The sequence below is a fragment of the Talpa occidentalis genome, unplaced genomic scaffold (assembly GCF_014898055.3).
Source record: "Talpa occidentalis isolate TD23 unplaced genomic scaffold, MPIMG_talOcc4v2.1 talOcc4.2, whole genome shotgun sequence".
Lineage (NCBI taxonomy): Eukaryota > Metazoa > Chordata > Mammalia > Eulipotyphla > Talpidae > Talpa > Talpa occidentalis.
This window is the reverse complement of record NW_023602073.1, coordinates 87,863,528-87,885,051: the sequence shown is the minus strand read 5'-3', so window position 1 is coordinate 87,885,051 and position 21,524 is coordinate 87,863,528. Positions and strand designations below refer to the sequence as shown.

Sequence of the window (21,524 nt, the reverse complement as noted above, 5' to 3'; positions counted from 1 at the left end):
GGATAAAATTCTGGCAGATGTTAATGTGGTTAACAGTGGACTTCTTGTTCTGGTTCTATTTACCAGTTGTGAGGATTATTTGGATTTATTACTGTTGAGTTTCTACATAAGGTGCCTCTAGGTTTTAAAATGACTTTGACTTCAAGCAGGACAACGTGACTATGATGTTGTGCTTTCTCTAAAAATAAGGTCAGGCAAATGCTCTGGATGCCTGCTGGTGTGGATGCAAAAGACAGCTCATTATGCTTCCATAGTGCTACCCATGGCTCTTAACTTAAAAGGCAGAATAGGGCCTTCCTGGTGGTGCAAGGGGTTAAGACGCAACCTATGAAGTTATCTGCAGCCAATGCAGCACAATTTAAATTCCCAGCCATCCAGGGAGCTACCCATATGACACAGCAGACCTCTCCTGACTTGCCCGCTGCTCCTCTCAGCAGTATATTTCAGTAGATCTGCCTGTTCTGTTTCCCACTCTGTCTCTGGTCAATCCTCTCAACCCCCTCCCCCCATACCTCTGGCCCATATCCCAGCTCTTATATGCATAAATAAATAAATCTTTAAAAAATAATAAAAATAAAAGGCAGAATATTATTTTTCAAATTCTATAGGTAAATGGCTGGTCATCTTATTGGCTAACTCAATACTATCTGAGAAATAACTGTAAAGGTGAATTCACCAGATACACAGCTTTCAGTAAAATATTCTTCATGCAAGAACAGATAGCATTAGTAACAACAGATCATGAAAGCAGATACTGGTGAAAACTAAACAAAAGCCATTAAACAAGCCCATTTTGGTGGTGGTAAAAAGGAAGAGCTATGTTTCACCACTCAGTCACATGTAAAAAACAACTCTAAGATGCAGCCATCTTATCTAACCACTCAGGACAGCACCAGAGATGTTTTAACTGTCAATTTGAGCATGACAATTGTGTGATATTTATAAGATTCCAGGTGGAGTTATAATTTCTTTTGTATATTAAAAAAAAAAAGCATTGAAAGTAAAAAGACCAGTCATAAGTAGAGAACAGGAGTAACTTATATGGTTTAGGAGCAAATCTTCCCCTTGACTATCAAGTTACCTTTGCCTACAATTAGGAATTGATTACCTGGAAAAAAACACATTTAACATATGAGAACAAGAAGGCTTCCCAACTTCTATGGTTTTGCCTTAATTACAAAATATACCTGGTAAGCCCACTCATTATTGAAATGATTTCTATGTGGCAGCAGATTGTTGATTCAGATTTTTTTTTTCTCTCCTCATTGTGGATATTCATTTGGTTGATTAAAAAAAGAAAGTCATATGGACAGAAAAAATGTGTTTAGTTCCTCTTACCTGCCTAAATACAGTTCTCCAAAAGGAAGTCAATTATCGTAATTCCTATCTTTCAAGAACAGAAAATTGACTCACCTCCATAGAGGAGACTAGAAGTTAGTGCCACTGCCAGACTAACTTTGTCATATATTAACGTATCTCCCACATATTTTCCTGAGGTCCTGGCCTCCTAAAAATTATTTTCTTTTTCTCAAGAGACTTATATCTTCCCTCCCATTTCCCTATGAAGATGGTATTTAATCCTGATTTCTAAACCCTGGATATCTCCCATACATACATGTCAATAAACTGTCTCTGCTTGTTAACCTGTCTTAAATTATAGGAATCTCAATCAAGAAATCAGAAAGGTAGAAGGAACATTATTTTTCTCTCCCACAGCACCATCTTGGGTCTCTACCTGCTGACGGCCATTAGGAGCATCCTCCTCCTTTGAATGAAACAAACAAAAATATCTCTAGGCATTGCCATTCCTGGTTGAGGAATGGCAGCTCTTATATGCATAAATAAATAAATCTTTAAAAAATAATAAAAATAAAAGGCAGAATATTATTTTTCAAATTCTATAGGTAAATGGCTGGTCATCTTATTGGCTAACTCAATACTATCTGAGAACAGATGTTCTGTTCTACCCTCTTCCTGTAACCCTGCTTGGTTCCAAAGAACAGAAATATTTGTCTTCTGGTATTGGCAAGAAAACTCTCACATTGTTCCAGCAATTGGCAGAGGTAGAGAGCATGCTTGAGTCCTGCCCCTTCTGAGCATTTTTTGTGGGCTACTGAGAACTGAAAATCTCTCTGCAGAACATTCAAACACGTACACTAAGGGTCTTGGCCAAACTTTAACATGCTTCAGGGAGCCTCCGCAGAGTTCCCAGGACAACCCAGCAGGTCCTCTTTTGAGTTTCATCTGGACAAGCTAAAGGCTATCAAAAGAATACTGTTTGTTCTAGGCAGCACCTGAGATAGGCCCATGATCTTCTTTTTCAGAACATTTATTAAAAAAGGCTTACAATTGTGAATCCTTTTTCTGTCTCTCAGAGGTATCTTTCTCAAAGACCTGCAAGCCACTTCTTTGAAATGAAATAATTTAGGACAAGGCCTGTCTCTCAGTGTCCTTGGGAGGAGAGAATCCTAACTTCCATACTTTCAGGTAAAAGTACAGCTACCCTAATTGGCATTTACACTGACCAAGCTTTAGTAATCTTTCAGTTTCCTGACTGGTCAAAATCCCACTTTCTCATTTACCCTTTAAAAGGCTAGTCACCCTAGGGCCTCCCCTGGTGGCGCAGCGGTTGAGTGCTGGGCTGCGAAGCTGCCCGCAGCCTCTGCAGCGCCAGTTCGATCCCTGGCCACTGGCGAGGGTCCCACATGGTGCACAGACCTCTCCTGCTGCGCCCGCTGCTCCCCTCAGCAGTGTATTTCGGTCCATCTGCCTGTTCTGCTCCCTGCTCTGGCTCTGGTGAATTCTCTCACCCTCCCACGCTTCTGACTGTACCCAGTGCTTGTATAAATAAATAAATAAATCTTTAAAAAAAAAAAAAAAAAAAAAAAGGCTAGTCACCCTAAACAAACTGCAGTTCTGTTCAGTTCAAGCCGGACCCTCTTCCCATTGGCAATAGTTTTGATATAATGACTAAAATCTCACCTTACCACTTAAATTCGTCTCCAGCTTTATTTATCTTGGATACTATAACTGCTTAATAGAATAGTACATGCCCCTCCATTATTCCTTGTTTTAACTTCCTGAGTAGTTAAGGAGTAGGTGGTGAAATCTCATGCTGAAGTATTCAGAGTTGTATTTGGTGGCTGGTCAAAACATATTCTCAATTCAGTTCTATAAAGTCTGTTCTTCATCTGGATGAATTTACCTCACAATTGGTTTAAAATTGAAGGATGAATTGAGATTATCATCCATCACCACTTCTAACAAAAACTGTAAAACCTTACCCAAATATCTAATTATATAATCAATATTTATATTCTTTTATCTAAACGTATCTTATTGTTAAATATGAATAAACCTCAGTGCTACACCTATCCAGGATGTTTGCCCTTTAAAGGAATTACACAGATTTTGTAATATTTTACCCTGAAGAATAATTTTCTATAGTAGGATGCTGCACCTCCCCCTGCAGTGACCTTTAGGGCTAACTGTCCCTAGGTCCCGCTGGGCAACCAGCGCGCAGCGGGAGAACAGCAAAACACCCCGAAGCAGGGGAAGTACAGCAAAGTTCCCTGAAAAGACAGAAGCTTATCAAAAGATAACGACCACCAGGAACCACTACAAGAATGCTAAAAAACCTTATACCATCTTTCTAGAACTACAAACTTTAATCCCTTATTGTCTTTCTAAACTTCCTTCTTTCTTCTATAAAGGTCATTGCTTGTTAATTAAAAAATCATATGAAATCCTTAAAACAAGGCTGACTCAAATGAAACATTACTAAACCCTGTAATAATTAAAATATAGTTTAGGTAAAAAAGTAGTTAATAAAAAATGCGATTATATAGTTTAAAAACAAAACTAATGGTCTATCTACTTAGGAATGAGGCTGAGTCCAGATGTAGATCACCGCCCTGTTGGTGATAGGCTGAGCCCATGAGCAAGCTGATTTCATTGATATTCATTGTTCCTGTGCTTTTGGAAAACATATATATACTGGTCACAAACTCAAAGAAAATTACACTCAGATTTTCACTCTTGAAGTGTGTCTGTTTGTCATTTCTTTCACCGACGCCCTGACCACCCTGCACGCTTCTCTCAACCCTGAGGTGGCCTCATCGTCTACTGCTGTGCTGGTCCGAGGCAGTAGGAAGTTTAAGTCAAGAAACAGTGTAATGGGAAAGAGGATCTACTAGATCGGGGACAAATTCAGAGGTTAATAATAAGTCTCTTCAATCCTCCTTGCGCTGCTGTGTTTACAGAGTCTGATCTCATATCTGAGTAAGAAATACCCTTTCCAAGGAACCCCTGATTTGCTTTTAAGAGAAAACAAAATTTATATCAGGTTAAATAAATATTATATCAGATTAAAATGTTATTCACAAAGATATGTGAATACTAAGTGATGTTATTTTAAAACACAGTTGCTATTCTGTATTTATTCATTCCCAGGATTGTTGGAACATCAGGAATATATTTAAATCAATGTAATTATGAGGGTTTTGTTTATTAGTGTAACTGTCTAACAATTTATAGGAAACAGGGACACTGATTAAAAACAAACTGCTTCAAAGGTGCCACCAACTGTTTTGATTGCAAATTACAATTTAGGGACATTATTATGTATTAATATAATTCAGTAAATATTATCATATTTTTTCACTGCTCTCAAACACTCTTATTCTAGGATTACAGTTTCAACCATTTGATCTAGGTTTCTAGCAAATTTCCAGGTACTTATTAACATGGAACACAGGGATTGAAAATAACTAAGGTGCATCTATCTTAATCATCAGAAATCAAATGTTTCGGAAAAATGTGGATTTTGGTCCGAATTTCAGAGGAAAGAAAAGAAGCATACGTGTGTTTTATATTGGCTCAGCAAGATGAATGAGTTTTGGGGCAACATTAAGGAGTATATAGTTGAGCCAGAGGGCTAAATAGTCTTGGGGGGAAAGAAGTTGAAGAAATGAGAGAATGGCATGGATAATGACATTGGCTAGAGGAAAAAACACTATGGGTTTAGAATGCTATGTTAAGAGAGAAAGGATCAAAGAAGGTTGGACATGAACTATTTTATTTTCACAAAGGACTTTCTAATGGATAACAAAAGCCTTTTTGATGGAACCAAGATCACAAGCTAGATTAATTTCTCCCAAAATGATGAAGCAAAAAAAAAAGTTCCCTGCTATGTTAATTATTGCACTTAACTAGTGATTAACTAAGTTTTAAAACAAACCACTGTAGGATCAAAAATACATTCACAGTTGAAGAACTGGGCTCTCTGACACAAGAATGCTATTTGAGTAGCTACTGCTATCTTGTTGACCACATTCATCGAAAAACAGAAAATCTTATCTAGCTAGGGTATATGTTTTGAGCTATTTATTGACATTTTATTAAGTAAATTATTGCCATGAAGAAAAAATGCATTTTCATTTTAACACAAAAGTCTTATTTCTTTACACATGTTAGTATCTTGATAAGCTCATTCAATTGAAAGCAATTAGTAGATGTAGTTGTATAGCTACTTTTCAGCTAAGCTCTATAAATAATATATCCAAACCTATTATATTTCCCTTACTTATATCAATTCCTAAATGCATCACTTCAATTTCAATTTCAGGGATTGATTCTCCCTTATTTTATATTTAAAATCTATTTAGACTGCACATGAACATTGTATTGGGGCAGCTGTATAATTCTTTCTTTAATTTTGGTCATGGTCATGTCTTCTTTTCATTTTTATAATGTAATATTTCATATTGAAAATTAGTTTCTGTCTATTATCCAGTTGGAGAGCACCAGTTCAACAATTTAAATACTTAAAAATCACAAGTTGAGCTAAGTCTATATGAGTTGACTCGATAAAATTCATGATATGAAAATTATTAGATTTCAAATTAATGCAAATTTTCTCAATTAAAAATACTCCAGTGAAATATGAAAATACCCTTGTAAGTGCTTGATTGCTTCATTAATAAAAATAAAGTGAAACACTGTAAAATTCATCTGATGCTAAAAAAAGTTTACATTATTTATTGTATAAAGTACTGATTATGACTAGTATGTATTCCAATACATACTTTAATGATAGTTTTTTGATTCCTGAATATTAAAGTTTACTTATGGGCTGCTGTCCAGTGATGTAACTCAGAAACCCAGGAAATTACACTGAAGACAAATCTGTTGTAGAATTATTTTTGCAGCTTTTTTATGTTTGTAGAAAATATACAGTTCAATCCTAAATATTTGCATAGAAGAGTAAGAAGATGAGTGGAGACTATGGGAAGACTTTATCTTATGTTTGTCACAGAAGGAAGTATGACAGAATAGTAAGTGGTACAAAGAAGGCAAACTGACTATATAAAACGTATTCGCTGTATTTGAGATAAGACTATTTTCAAGAGATAAAGCAACATTAAAAAGCAACTTGAAATTGACAATAAACACATCTGTCAGCAGGAGGTAAAACCCTCCCAAAAAGAGAGAGCATACTTTTTGGACACACACAAATGGTACAAGAAAAGTAAATTTTGTAGTCTAGTGATTTTTCAGTAAAAGGGAGGATATACTGGATTGTAGTTTCGTACACAGAGTCAGATATGAATTTTTATTTAGGTTAGTATTTCCTATTTTTACCAAAAAGTAACATTTGTATTTTAGTAGTTCTTCATTAGGTATATAACATGCAATATAATAAAATCTATCTATTTTTCCATAATCTATAAATATCTATGAAAAACTGGCTTTATCAAATATTTTAACATCTTTAAAGATTTGGGTTATTGCCTTTAGGGATTAGCAAAGTTAGAAATAGTGTACTCTGAAAATGTTGCATATTTTTCTTGGATTTTTTGAATTATAGTAGAAACCCTAATAATTATTAGGTTGTGTAACTTAATGACACTTTTTGAAATGTATCAGATGAAGATGTGAGTTTACAAAGGGGGCAAGGACTCTTAATATTTCATATGTAATTATGCTATTAAGCTTTTTGCTAAGGATAATAGTCAAAGTTAGAGAAGCATAAGATAAAATGCAATTAAATGTGACTGCAGTCTACATTTTTAAAAAATCCTTATTTTCAGTTTTTCACTTAAAGGAATACAGGGAGCCATACCAAGTAGGAGATTTCTATTTTTAAATTCAAAGAAAGGTCAAAATATTAGATCTGGTAGTGCCTCTATTACCCAAATCTCAAATATTCAAGATGAATATTAAAAAAGAAATAAAGAACATGGGAGAGTGTGCTTCACGTTTACCAAGGCTTCTTTCTGATTAGAGGACTTATTATCTGCTTAGATGAAACTTTTTTGTGTAGCATCCTTCACATTAAATCCTAGTCCTTCCAAAGAATTGATTGAAACCATCTGCTGCCTACTTCTGAATATCTAAAATTCCCATTATCTACAGATTTCTTAGTCCTTTTTACTTGAGATAAAAAGGAGCTCCTCTCCTTTCCAACTGGAGAAAAGCTACAATGCATTTAAATGCTAGAGACAAAATTTGAGGTGCATGAGCAAGTTTTGTGAAAGTTACACTAGCTTTACATTCTGTAATAATCATTCAAGGAGGACCGAGAGGAGTAAGTGGGGGTGTCTTGACATCACCTCAACTGCATCTTAAAATTTGCTGTTTTTTGGTTATAGCTCTGGAGCCCAGTTCTTTCTCAAGTACCTGATGGGTATCTCTGTTCTGTGTCTGTAAGTAAACATTTTGAATAATTAAGTACTGAGATGTGTCCAAAGATAAATCCATTGCCTAATTGTGTTGGCATAGGAATAAAAAAAATACATAGTTGTGATATTTTTCTTTAACAGTCTTTTAGTATCGAAAGTAGTTAAATTTACTCTAATGTACTGCTAGTTTAACCCCTACTAATTGATTCAAGTTAACTTCTATTTCATAGGAGTAGGATTTTATTGTTTTTTATTTCCTTGTTTGATTGTTTTGTAATTGAGTCACAACTACCACTGCAGTCATTCTCTCATGTCATCCCTTTCATCTCAAACAATCTTCATTCTATTTGCACTTACAGCGTTTTTCTTTTAATTGTTTTTCTTATTGAAGTGACATTGCTTTATACAAGTTTCAGGTGTATAAAACAACAGGTAGATAGGCGACACCAATTTTAGTCAGAATGCTGAATATATAGAATGATTTGGAGTTTGTTCAAAATCCTCAACAAAAATAACCATACTAAAGGAACTTTTCACATCAGATAGAATAAAACGGTTTATTAATATTTCACTGGTTAATGAAGTTACTGGTGGCCTTTGACAGGTAACCCTGTCAAAATATTAATCATAAAATTAGAGATGAAAAATAAAGAATAAATTGATGATGGGCACTATTGGGGAGAAGGGACACCAGTGTGAGAGAAATGAATAAGGGTGTAATACAAACACACAACTAATAGTACATGGCCTCCAGTTAGAAGGATATTGTGACACATAAGTGTTTTTTAATTTCTAAAAATATTCTGAGAATTTGGAGATATCTAAAGAAAAATCCAGTGAAGTAGGATAAGAAAAAACTCAGCTATATAATTTATATAATTTTGATAACAATGGCACTGAATGACATCCTTAGTATCATGGAATTCCTCATTCCCCAAATATGACCTGCAGCTTCAGGAAGTTTACTTAAAAAAAAAAAATTAGGAGATTGTCTTTAGTTACAAACAGTAGACTAGGGGAATACAACTCCAAAGAGGGAAACAAATGAGACCAGCCCAGGAGCAATTTTACCTCATCTATTATTCCCTAATGAGGCTCCAGAGAAAAATATACCCTATCTCTTCTTTTCTGAAGGAATATTGTACTTCTTTGTGAGAGTGGCTCAAAGAAGAGTCCAGAACTGGGGCCAATCCAAATCCTCTGTCAAAATTTTAGTTCCATTTAGGAAGTACTGATGTTTAAGAAGTAAGTAGGTCTCAGGAATCAAGAAAACCAATCTGTTTTCAGTATAAACTAATTTCTTGACAGCTCAGCTTTGGAGTTAAAAGCCCATGTATTTTGGGCCTCCCCGGTGGCGCAGCGGTTGAGCGCTGGGTTGCGAAGCTGCCCACAGCCTCTGCAGTTCAGGTTCGATCCCCGGCTGCCAGGCGAGGGTTCCACATGGCGCGCAGACCTCTCCTGCCGCCTGCTGCTCCCCTCAGCAGTGTACTTCTTCAGTCTGCCTGTTCTGTTCCCTGCTCTGATTCTGGTGAATTCTCTCACCCTCCCACGCTTCTGACTGTACCCAGTGCTTGTATAGATAAATAAATAAATCTTTAACAACAAAGAAAAAGCCTACATATTTTAACAAATGCGAAGTATTGCAACTAATATAATTTAATCTGGTTGGGAGAGTTACTTGGCCTGAAGACAAACTATTACTTTTCCTGTCTCTATTATTTTCATTGCCACAATTTCAGTCTTTGCGTGTGAACAGTGAGCCCAGTGCACTGTTGATGGACATCTGGCTGAGTCTGGGCCTGATGGATGCTTGCTTGGGAAAGGCAGCCTCTGGCAGGGTGTTATCTCAGAAGTTTGCAAAAACATTCTTTTCTCTTTGGGGCTTTCTAAATCACTGAATATTTTCTCTTGGTCAGAAACCACAGCTTTTTGAACAGACAGTTAAAGAATGTATGTGGGGAAGTCACACCCCACACTGAGCTTTTTAAACTACCACAGCTTTCTGCTAAATGGCCACACACCTACATTTTTTTAATCTCTCTGATATCACTGGTTTCCCTTTCTTAGCTTTCCTATTTCTTACATCCTTATTTTCCCATTTAATATGCTACATCTGTGATATCAAAGAACATGCAGAAATATAAAATGTGGATTAAAAGTGCTAGAAATTTTAAAATGTATTATCAAGGACACAGGATTAAAAGACATATGCTGTTGTCACCACTGCTGTGATCTTGCATTTGTAGGGTTTCTTCTTTTGTAAAAAGTGTTTTCATAGATCTTATTAGAGTTAAACTTCCATATTGACTCTGAAGAATTGCATTTTACTTGCCCTTTACACAATTTCTCTCTTTGTAGTTATACTGTTTTATTCTTCACATGTATACAGATATATCACAATATCGCAGATTGCATAATGGCTCGGAACCTTATGTGAATGAATGAATATTTTCAAAAGGAGATCATAAGTGATTGTCTTCCTAGAGTCTGTGGTCCAGAGCTAGGCATATAGTGAATATCCATAAAAATATGATGATTTTCACTGTAGCACTAAGCTAGAGATATCTGCATAAACTAATACCAACTATGACATGATGTGTACCAAATTCTCCACTGAGTGCAAGCTTCAGAAGATATTTTAAGTTTCTTGGTGATCTTGATGAGTACTGAAGCCATCTGTGAGAAGCTATACATTTCCCAACATTTTCAGCCTCTCCACACCCAGAAATATGTTGAATCTTCACATTAGGATGGGCAAAGGCTCTGGCTATTTGTCATAGCTCCTCCTCTACCTCGATTGATGTCCCCTGTTCCCCTAACCATCCCCCCAAGATACATTGTATATCCCTTTTGTCTTACAGTGTTATTTAAGTGCAAGGGTAATGCTTTATGTCTCCTAGATGTTTCCTCTGTGTAAAATCCTTAAAAATAACCCTGTGTGCTGAGTGTTCTTGGTCTACTTTATAGTCACTTTATAGACTACATACGTTTGAAAGGCAATACTTCAGATACTCCTGCATACACAAATATCCTATTTTTCTTTAATTTAATTAAGCTATTGTTCATATAATTAAGTCATTTTCTGTTTGTTAACCCCTCCAGACCAAGTGCTTTGAGGTTTGTATAGGGAAAGCTTAGAGTAGTTTCTGGGGCCAGTACCCAAAAAAAATATTTATATATGTCTGCACTGAATTGGGCTAAATTGAAGATTGGGGTATAGACAGGAGAAAGTAGAGTGGGCTAGGAGTGAGGGAGATCACTGGACTGGCACATGAGGATTATAATGGTCCTATAGGACTTCCAGTAGATGGATTTAGTCAGCAGTTAATGTAGTCTAGTGACTGAGAGAAAGTCATTGTTATTGATTCTTGATTGTCATCTGATTACCACATGAGAACACATATCACCATTCAGAGCAGAAGGAAGATGTTGACTGACTGACTGACTAACTTTTCAGGAGCTTGCTAGTAAACTTGCCAGAGGAAACAGTTTCCAGAGTGAACAGTTATCACTGCAATCAAGAAGGCAAAGAGAACCTTTTCTGTTGCCATACAAGGTTGGAGCTGTTTTCCTTGTGAAAGTAATAATAATTATGTCTGTGATAAGTGCTAGCTCATTTTCTGGTTCAAAGCATAGGTGAAAGGGCCTGAGGAAACCAGAACGAAAAATATTATGAGGAGGGAGAGGGACATTAAGCTCAGTATCAAGATCTTGGCCAGGGAAATTCTGTGTCAGAATTTTAGCATTGTGGTTGACAAGATCTCTCACAAGAGCTTACAAAAAATTTTGAGAACTATAAATGATATTATATCTACTTTGATTCTTCATAGAAAGATTGTTCCAATAAAGAACTGATGGTTTAAAGAATGGTCTTTAATAGCTTGTCACGGGCTCTTTCTTAGCTATTCTGCTTAGTGATTCAGTAAGTAAAGTGAAGAATTTAAAAGATATTTGACACACTCATTGATGACAACTTTGGTAGCTGAGAAAACATAATGGATAACAAAATTAAAACTCAAAATCTCATTCAGTAAGAAGGAAAATTCAAATGAAGAGGAAAATCAAACATTACTTTCTTTTTATATTAACTGAAAATAATTTTTAAAACTAATCTACATAAACAAACCTGCACTTTGCTTTATGTTTTATTTGAATGAAAGACTTTGAATCCATATTAAGTGTGGCTTCCTCAAGCAATCATAATCATCCTGGGTGGCTTAACCTCAAAGTCCTTGTTTCATGAAACAAATAAACTCCTTTTTCAAACCACTGTGGTTGAATTTTGCATCACATGCACCAAGAATGAGACATTTAAGCTAAATCCTGATGAGAGGGGGAGACTATCCCAGGCAGATATCCAAGGGAAGGGGTATCCAGGCATAGGTGATGTAAGGGGTAATGCCCTGAAAATACATGAGTGGCTATCTTTAGAGAAGCAGAAGTAACTGTGGCTGAAGTGCTATAGGTAAGGGAGAGTGAAGTAGGAGGTAAGGCAAACTTGAGGCATCAAGTCAAAACTTCATTTGACTGAGTGAAGGCACCAGAATGTTCGAGCAGAGAAGCGACATGATCATACATATATAAAAGAAAGCAGGCTACTCTGTTAGGATAATTTGTTGGGTTGGCAAAGATTGAAAACTTATGCAGCCATTGTAATAATCTTGTTGAGAGGACATAGTGGCATGAACCAGAAGGCGGCACTACAGAGTTGGAAAGTGGTTAGATTCTGAATATATTTCTACTGTAGTATCAACTGGGTAAGCTGGTATACTGTATAAAGGTTAGAAGAGAAGGAAGAATAGATTTTGACTCCAAGGCTTCTAAATTAAATAACTATTTAAAAAAATGAGTTTCCACCAACTGAAATGGGGAGGGCTAACATTTGTGGAGATCAGAAGCTCAGTTTTGGACATGTTGAGATTGAGGCATTTAAAAGAAATCAAGTGAGGGTTTGCATACAAGTCTGGACTTCAAATGAGAGTCGACAATTAAGTGTAAATTTGGATGCCCACAATGAATGGATGGTGCTTACAGTGGGAGACTAGCAGAAGTTATAACAGAAGCATCTCCAAAAAATGTGGAGGCATTAAATATGTGTTCTCCATACCTATTTAAATGCAGCCACCATGGACCAGCTACTGTGAACTAGTGGGTAGAACTGAGCAGCCAGGTATAGGCAGGTAGATTCTGAAGAGACACAGTGGAGACATATGGAAAAGGGCTTTCTTGCTTCTCCACTTTGTACTTGCACTAGGGACTTGGGGGACATGGGAAGAAACATAAGGAGAAACATGTAAAATGTATGAGAAATACATGGGGAGGCTGACACTGACAGGCAGTAACTTAATTTGTACTTTGAGTTTGTTCCTTTGGCCCCAGATTTTCCTGGCTGCATCCCCCAGCCCTTTTTTTATGGTTTCCAGCCAGAAGTTTCCTTAGACTTGTGGCACGCTTTTAGGCCACAGCAGTCCCACATCAGGCCAGCTCTGTTTGGCTGGATATTTACCCAAAAAGAGACAGGTGATTTTGGGTATTTATTGGGAAACTATTGTCATTTCTTCTCTTTTCTCTCTGTGCACATTTGTCCTATTTAAATAAAGTTCTTTCACACTAAGTCCGCTTTTCCTTTGGGTGCACAGATGGCCAGATCCCTTTAGAGTGTGCAAATTTGGGAACCTACATGGTGACCCTCGGTCTGCACACCAAAAGAGTGAATGCATATAGAAGAGAGGACACTCAAGGACTGAGCCCAACAGTAACCCAATATATCTAGGAAGAATGAGATAAAAGCACTGAAAAAGAGATAGGATGGTCTTTAGGCAGAGAACTAGACTATGTGTCATAGAGCCAAGTGAGTGAAGTGTTTCAAGGAGAGAAGAATCACATGTATTAAGTGTTGTTGAAAGGTCAAATAAGACTGATTATTGAAAACTGAGTGAATGACTTTGGCAGGTAGGGATTTTTGATGACTTTGACAAGTGCCAAGAGCAGTTTGGGTGGACTGCTATAGGTGAAAGCCTTTGTAAAATGTGAAGGCAAGCGAGCAAGCATGTGTGAGTGTGTGTGTATGTGTGTGTGTGTGTGTGTGTGAGAGAGAGAGAGAGAGAGAGAGAGAGAGAGAGAGTGAGTGCGTGCGAGAGAGCGAGCGCTTGCAAGCCCTCTAGGGATTGGACTCAACAAATATAGGCAGTTTTCTCAGGATTTGATATAAGCCCAAACTGAGAAATGAGGTAGTAGCTAGGGAAATATGTGCTCAAGAAAGGTTTTTTGTTTTTAAATGAGAGGAATTACAAAATGTTTGTATGCTGCTGAGAATAATTTAGATGTGGAAGAATTTCTAAAGATTCATTCCTGAGGATTAACTATGATTAATACATATAAAGCACTTCACACAACACATAAATTACTCTCTATATACTAGATATTAGTATTATTCTGTATTTTTATCTTCCCCTAAAGTATTGTAGTATAATTGTGATGTTCTATTGTAACTCTCTTTATAGATTTCCTAGCTTTTAGAGCATCCCCTTTATTTATTATAAGCAATTTTTCATTCAATGTCTTAAAATTGCTTATTAAAATGCTTTATCTATTACTTAACTTTCATTGCATTTTTTTCACTTGACCAATCCCTTCCACTAAATATAATAATCCCCTGTTTATCTCCCCCCCAGTCATTTCACAGTATATGCTATAGCTTTATACCTGTAGGTAAGTTATTTCAGATTGACAAATCTGGTCATTATGATTTGTTGGTTACCTTGAAACCATGTGAGCAGCAAGGTTAGGACACCCAAATTCTAACTTAAGTGCTATATATGAGCTGACATAATATAGGGAGCCAAATAAATATAGATTATGGGAACTTTGTGGTAACACTAGTTGTTAAAGAGAATTTTCTAGATTGGGATTTATATCAAGAAGATTCATTTTGCACCAGAAAGTCTTGTCAGCTATTATAATAACAAATGCACTTCCTTATTTGGATATTTAATCTGTAAGAATTTTACAGTGTTTATCTTAGTAGATGTAATTTATTGTGAATCTTAATTCTATTTGTCAGTTCTAAGAATGCAGCACAGCTGGATATTTTCAAAGTAATAAAAACTAGTCCAGAACTAGTCCTTCCAGATTCTTGTCTGATTTAACTATCCATTTATGCATAAAAACATCTCTCAAAACTTAATGGCTTAAAAAATAGTAAATATTGATTATCCCATACAGTTTCTGTGGGTTAGGAATCTAGGAGTGGCTTTGCAGAGTGGCTCTGGTTTGGGGTCCCTTAGGAAGTTGCAGTCATCTGAAGACTGATTGGGCTTGGAGAATTTAACTCCAAGCTGGTTCACTCATATCCTTGGAAAGTTAGTGCTGGTTATTGGCCAGAGGCCTCAGCTCCTTGCCATGAGATGTTATCAGTGGTTTGCTGAGCTTCCTCATCATATGGCAGATGACATGTTACAAATAAGCTAAGAGAAAGCATGAAAATGTGTTTTACGATAGAGGCTCAGAAATCACACTCTGCCATTTTGGTTAAGCAGATTAGTCTATTCATTGAGGGGAGGGTAGAGGAGCTACTTAATGGCAGGATGCAGACATCCTGAAGCCTATCACAAAGGCTGGCTGGGTGCCATAGCGCTCCTCAGAGGGCTGTATGAATCATAGCAAGTAAAATGAGTTGAACAGGTTAGCATGGATGAAGGTTCTAGCCTCATGTATATTTTATCTGTCTCTATTTTTAATTCTACAACTAAAACCAGAAGTCAACATGACCTCTGATACTCAGTTTCCCTTGAATATTCAAATATCATGCATATAAATGGCAGAAATATCAAGCAAAGATAGATGTATTAAATGCCTTATTTCTTTTAAAGAAGAAATAACAAATAATGTAGAAAGAGCACTGTATGTATAAGTCATTGCTCTACAAATTATTAGCTGTGTTGATTTAAGGCAAGCAGTCCTCACATCTAAAGTAGGAATATTAATGAAAATAAAAATATCAACTCCACCGTGTTATCGTGTAAATTTAATGTATGCCTAGTTGAGAAAGCACTATCAAACTTCAGGCCATTGTGAACATTGTCAATCAGAATAATTTCTGATAAATGGTGCTTTGCATTGCATCCCCTTGGCCAGTCTGATTTAAACTGCATGGTTCACAATGTCAAATTACTACCACCACTATTGTTACTATTACTACTACTGCTGCTGCTACTACACGTAAAAGCAATAAAAATTATACAACAACAAAAGAGGGGAAAGAAAAAGAAAAGAAGTCTATCATAATTAATTATGATCTTCCCAAGCTAAGTCCATACAAATCGGTATAAAAGTTTGTGAATAAATGCTGTACCTCCTACAATAAAGGTGAACAATTCTGGGTGGTCTTCTAGTCTGGGAGACTTCACTGGCGGTCAATGCAATTGAACTTGCATTTTCAAAGTAGGCACATCAACTACAGGTCTGTATCTCTTAGAACAGTACTCCCTAATCCAGTGGGAAACATTGTAAGACCTCCAGTATATGTACACAATCAGACTGGCCAAGGTGATGCAATGCAAAGCACCATTTATCATGTACACAACCTTGGATAGTAATGCATTCTATATATACTCTGCCTTTTTCTCTATACATACATAGATACACACCTATGATAAAGTTTAATTGATACTATGATTTTTCTTATACATGGATATACATACATAACAATGTGCACAATAAGAGATTAATGACATTAACTACTACTAAAATAAAACAGCTATAACAATATACTATAATCAAAGTTATATAAATGTTCTCTCTCTCTTCATGCCCACCCCTTCCTACCTCATGTTTCCTGGCATCTACTTCCTCACAGCAACCACCCACCTTTCTTTCAGTAATTAAAGATGGCAAAGTACCACCATTGTATTGAAAATGGGGATACTGTTTCTAAAGCACAGCTGCTGACAAACCAAGGAGCAGAGGGTGGGAGTGGAGCAGTGAGAGCAGTCCACCTACATATAGGCAATCTAGGAGGCAGTGTCTACAGAGAATATTAAATGGTAACAAACACATAGAAGTCAGGATGCTTTTTAAGAATACTATGCTCCAGCAAGTCTAAGTAATATTAGTGGTAAAATCCTCTTTCTAGCCAACCTTCTCTTTGGGCTGTCCCTGGTGGCTGAGATTACTTTTCAAATAGAATAATACTCATAAATAGGGCCTCACTGGCCCTAGGGGTTAAGTCTCAGCATATCACTGGTAGGTCTGAGTTTGATCCCCAGCCAGGGAGATAACACACATGGCACAGCAGACCTCTCCTGTTTCTCCTGCTGCTCCCCTCAGCTGTATATTTCAATAGATCTGGCTGTTCTGCTCCCCACTCTGTCTCTGGTGAATCCTCTCACCCTCAATACCTCTGGCCTACACCCCAATTCTTCTATACATAAATAAATAAATCTTTTAAAAATACCCATAAATAAATTGGGTATGTTATATTGGTAGTTTAAGCATTCAAATGTGAATGGGGTTTGAGATATGCAACTGTGTCAGGTCTCAGTTTCAATAAATAGAACATAAAAATTATCACTTTTTGTATCAAGACCTTTGTGTAGTCCAAACAGCAGTTTTGAGAGAGAGAGAGAGAGAGAGAGAGAGAGGAGCACTTCAATGGCACTAGGTCTTAAATAATCATCTGAAGAGTTAGGTAATTCCTGTGGTGAGTAATGCTCAAGTTAATGCATTTATATCTACAAACTTAATTGACTAGCCCAAAGATATGCAGTAAAGTTCAAGTCAATGAAGTAGAATCTCAGAGTTGATATTTGGGGCTATGGAGTTTCTGTGACCATTATCAAATTTTCATTCAAATAACTTTAGCTGTAGTATTATATACATTCTATTATTTTCTCTAGTCTAATTTATTATGTTTTTTGAAATAATCAATAGCTCATACTCACATTTCTCACATAGCATTCTTTCCTGGATATTAGTTTTGAAATGAACATCAATATACATTCTTTCCAATCTCCACTGTTTGATAAAAATAAAAGCACTGAAATGTTTAGCAATATATTCTCAACTATAATTAATCATTAATCACTGACCTCAACATATGTCTCTCAGGAAAGTACAGTATTACTAATTAGTTCTTTTTCTCCTCTGTGCTAAGGAAATGGGAAAGAAGATATATGAACTGATTATATAAAATGTGTTTTCACAACTCTTCTTGTCAAAAAAACCATGACTAAATCTTGTTGAATTATCCCCTCACCCTTCTGTCTAAGCTGAAAATCCTCACTGTCAGTAAGCTAAGGTTTATTACCACGTATTTCAATATCCCAAAGCAATGCAGTGTATTCTTTCCCAATCATTAGTGAGTATTCCTTTTGCTTCATTATATCTTTTTTTTCTATATGGTCTGGGCCAATTAGTCTTATAATCTTTTACTTGTTAAGCTCCCTTACTTTCTTTAGGAGTGCTTGTGGTTATAGATGCCATCAAAGTGAAAGTCTTATTACCAGTCAAGATAATTTTTTGCTTCATGAAATATTAAAATGAAGATTATAAAAAGCTTTTTAATAGAGGAATTTGTTTACACAAATAATTTTCATATGTGCTGGATTGTATGGGGTGACTGAGAAGTGGGCTTTGGTAAAGCTTAGTGAGGTTGATAAAGTGAGAAATCATTTGTATAGGCTAATGGGAAATGCTGATAATTTAGAATAATAAAATTTAGGAGTATATCAGAATGTATGTCAAAATAGCAACTGACATATAACTCTGAAATAGATGTTTTTAAAGATTTATTTATTTATGCATACAAGAACTGGGGTACAGGCCAGAGGTGTGTGGGGGGGGGCGGGGAGTGAGAGGATTCACCAGAGAGAGAGTGGGGAGCAGAACAGGTGGATTTACTGAAATACACTGCTGAGGGGTGCAGCAGGAGAAACAGGCGAGGCCTGCTGTGTCATGAGGGTCAGCTCCTCAGCCAGGGATCGAAATGCTTGCTGCAGTAGCTGCACATAGCTTCGTCTTAACTCCTTGCACCGCCGCGCCGCCGCGGAGGCCCGCTTCTTTATTTTATAGTTGGAAATATTTACCTCCTACCACCTTCACTCATTTCACCTACTCCACAAACCACCTTCTCACTGATAATCACGAATCTTTATGACTTGTGCTTGTCTATTTGGAAAAAAAAAATTACTTACTATAGTAGATTACTGGCTTGTTAGACAGGTATCTCCTGCTTTTCAAAAATTGCTTCAACTTCTCCTTCTTGTGAGAGAACTATATCACCACCTGTTTTTCCTAATGAGAGAAATTCGAGGACACTTTTCGAGGACACTTTTCGACTTCCGCGTTTGCCTTTTACGACAAAAGTTGAAACGCCGTAACAGCGTTCAGCGGATTGTTTTACGGCAGACTCGAGAGAGGCCTGTGCACGCCTCGGGTGCAGCGCCCACCCACAAGCTCTGCCAGGGACTACACTCAGCATCTCAACATCAAGGGGTGTTTGACAAAGATGATGTTGAAGAGGTTTTGGAATCCATGGCCAGGAACTGGCAGAGGAAGAGCTGAGGCAATTGCAAAAGCAACGAATATGAATCCATAGTGAACATAACAGTGAAAGGCCTGAAAGTGAAACTGACTTCTTTTTCTCCTCTGGCCAAGGACGCTGTCCAGGAGCGGAGTGAAGCTCTTCCAGGAGATTTTTACTACAATTGACAGAGCTGTAATGACTTTAATTTTCAAAGGAAACATAGGCTTGAAGCAGGGTGTTTTGAGTGCCTTCCAAAAATTGTCTGATGATGAAATGTGCGAGGCCAAGCAGTCAACCAGAAACGTCTATTTCACGCCCTCCACCTTGGCCTCCTCAGCAGCAGCAGATGAGACACTGCGACCTCTGAAACAGGCAGGCAGGTAGGAGAAGGGGTAGATGTTAGTGGCCTGCCCACCCCAGGGATTCGGATGAAGATGAAATATTAACAGATGACCTTCTTCCTGCGTCTCCCACCCTTGGTTCTCCTGTCCTCCCACCACCCCAAACTGACGCCACAGCCTCACTCACCACCTGTCAGCTTCCAGGGTGCTTGCTCTCTTCTCTGTGCTGGTGAGTGAAACTGCAGGTACATATATTATTTCTACTTTATAAGGGTTGTGTTTTTATCTCATTATAACTGCTTTTACGACATGTTAGTGTTGTTTTAGGTGTTATGTGTTATTTGGTATGGTTTGTTAGGTTATTTTTTAACCTACTCAAATATGGGTCTGAAAACTCTCAATATTTTTTTCCATATAAATTAATGGTAGTTGTTTTTTTGTTTTATGCAATGTTTGCCAAAGCTTTCATGGGAATATTCGAACTTTTAGATAATAGGGAAACCTTATAAAAGGATATAACTCAGGAACATCCAAACGAAGAGATGCAAACCGCAGGTATGTGGGAAGAGCTCTGGGCTTCCATGCTCTCTGTGGCAGCCATTCTCCCAGCACCACGTTCAAGAACCCAGAAGTTCTCCAATGGAGGTTTTATTTCATAGGCATGGTTGATTAAATAATTGGTTTGTTGATTGATTCAACCTCCAGTCCCTCTCCCCTCCCTGGAGACAGGGTAGGATGAGGCTGGTCCTTAGATTCTCTAATCACGTGTTTAGTTCCCCTGGAGTTAGGATCCAAGTACCCACAGTCAAATAAAAACTTTGGCAGGTGCCTCCCTAGTAACTAGCTGGCCCTCACCTCTACCAATGCCAGTTTTCTCTTGACACTCTTTCCCACTGAGCTTTGATGTGCCTCCAGAATACTTTTGAACACAGAGAATCAGAAAGCTATTGTATAAGAACTAGCATAAAACTCACTTATCATTCCCTCAAAAAGGTGATCCTGATTTTCCACTTTATTTACAGTATTTTTGGAGTCATTCTCTAAGGTGCCAGAGATGCTCAGGGGCTTTGTTTTTCTAGTGGATGTAGTGAATAGGTTGGATGACAGCTGTCAGCAGTGTGGGGTAGTTGATATTACAGTTTACTCCCCTCAAATATCACTGTTTTGTTTCTCTGTCCTCTAGTTGAAAGCATTTTTCCCCTTGTATACACATATATACCAGCAGGGGCCCTGATGCAGATTCTTGTTTAATTTGTCTCTTGTTACATGCCAGTATAGGTTCATCAACTTATTTCTAAGTGCTTTGCTTGAAATTATATCCTTCAGTACAAAGTCTCTGAGAATAGTGACTTGAGAAACAGTTTAAGCTAATTTTCAAATGATGGAATCAAAACTGTAGTGACATTTTAGTTATTTATTTGGGATCTGCTAGAATAAAAAGAAAGCATTTGTAAAACCTCTTGAGATTGGGGGCCTCCCCGGTGGCGCAGCGGTTGAGCGCTGGGTTGTGAAGCTGCCCACCTGCCCGTGGCCCCTGCGGCGCCGGTTCAATCCCCGGCTGCTCCCCAGCCACCGGAGGAGGGTCCCACATGGCGCGCAGACCTCTCCTGCCGCCCGCTGCCCCCCTCAGCAGTGTACCTCGGTCCCTCTGCCTGCTCTGCTCCCCGCCCTGGCTCTGGTGAACTCTCTCACGCTTCTGACTGTACCCAGTGCATGTATAAACAAACAAACAAATAAATAAATAAAAAACCTCTTGAGATTGAATATATTCTATTCATTAAAATGCATTCACTTTGTCTTTTCCAGCATCCTCTTCCATTTCAGTTCAAGAATATTTGTTGATCACCTAATACATTACATTATTTACCTCCCTTTCAAAGTGAGGAATATCATGGTGACTAAAACTGTGTCTAAGATTCCAGAGACACACAATTTTCGCTGGAAGTCAGATATTAAAAAAAGCAATAAAAGAAAAAT

The 21,524-nt window shown here is 37.4% G+C and overlaps 1 protein-coding gene across 7 annotated transcripts in view; it reads right to left on the bottom strand.

The window, feature by feature from the left end:
* The window catches only part of MEI4 (meiotic double-stranded break formation protein 4), a 262,395-nt gene extending 243,062 nt beyond the window's left edge, over positions 1-19,333 (bottom strand). For 6 of the 7 annotated variants that reach the window (XR_005127057.2, XR_008553256.1, XR_008553257.1 and 3 more), the window contains exon 1: positions 18,875-19,333. The gene's annotated coding sequence lies outside the window, so the exon portion shown is untranslated. Of the gene's footprint in view, positions 1-17,623; positions 17,685-18,874 lie in introns of those variants that run through there. The other variant, XM_054698969.1, reaches the window with a different exon arrangement.
* Positions 19,334-21,524: the final 2,191 nt, after the last annotated feature.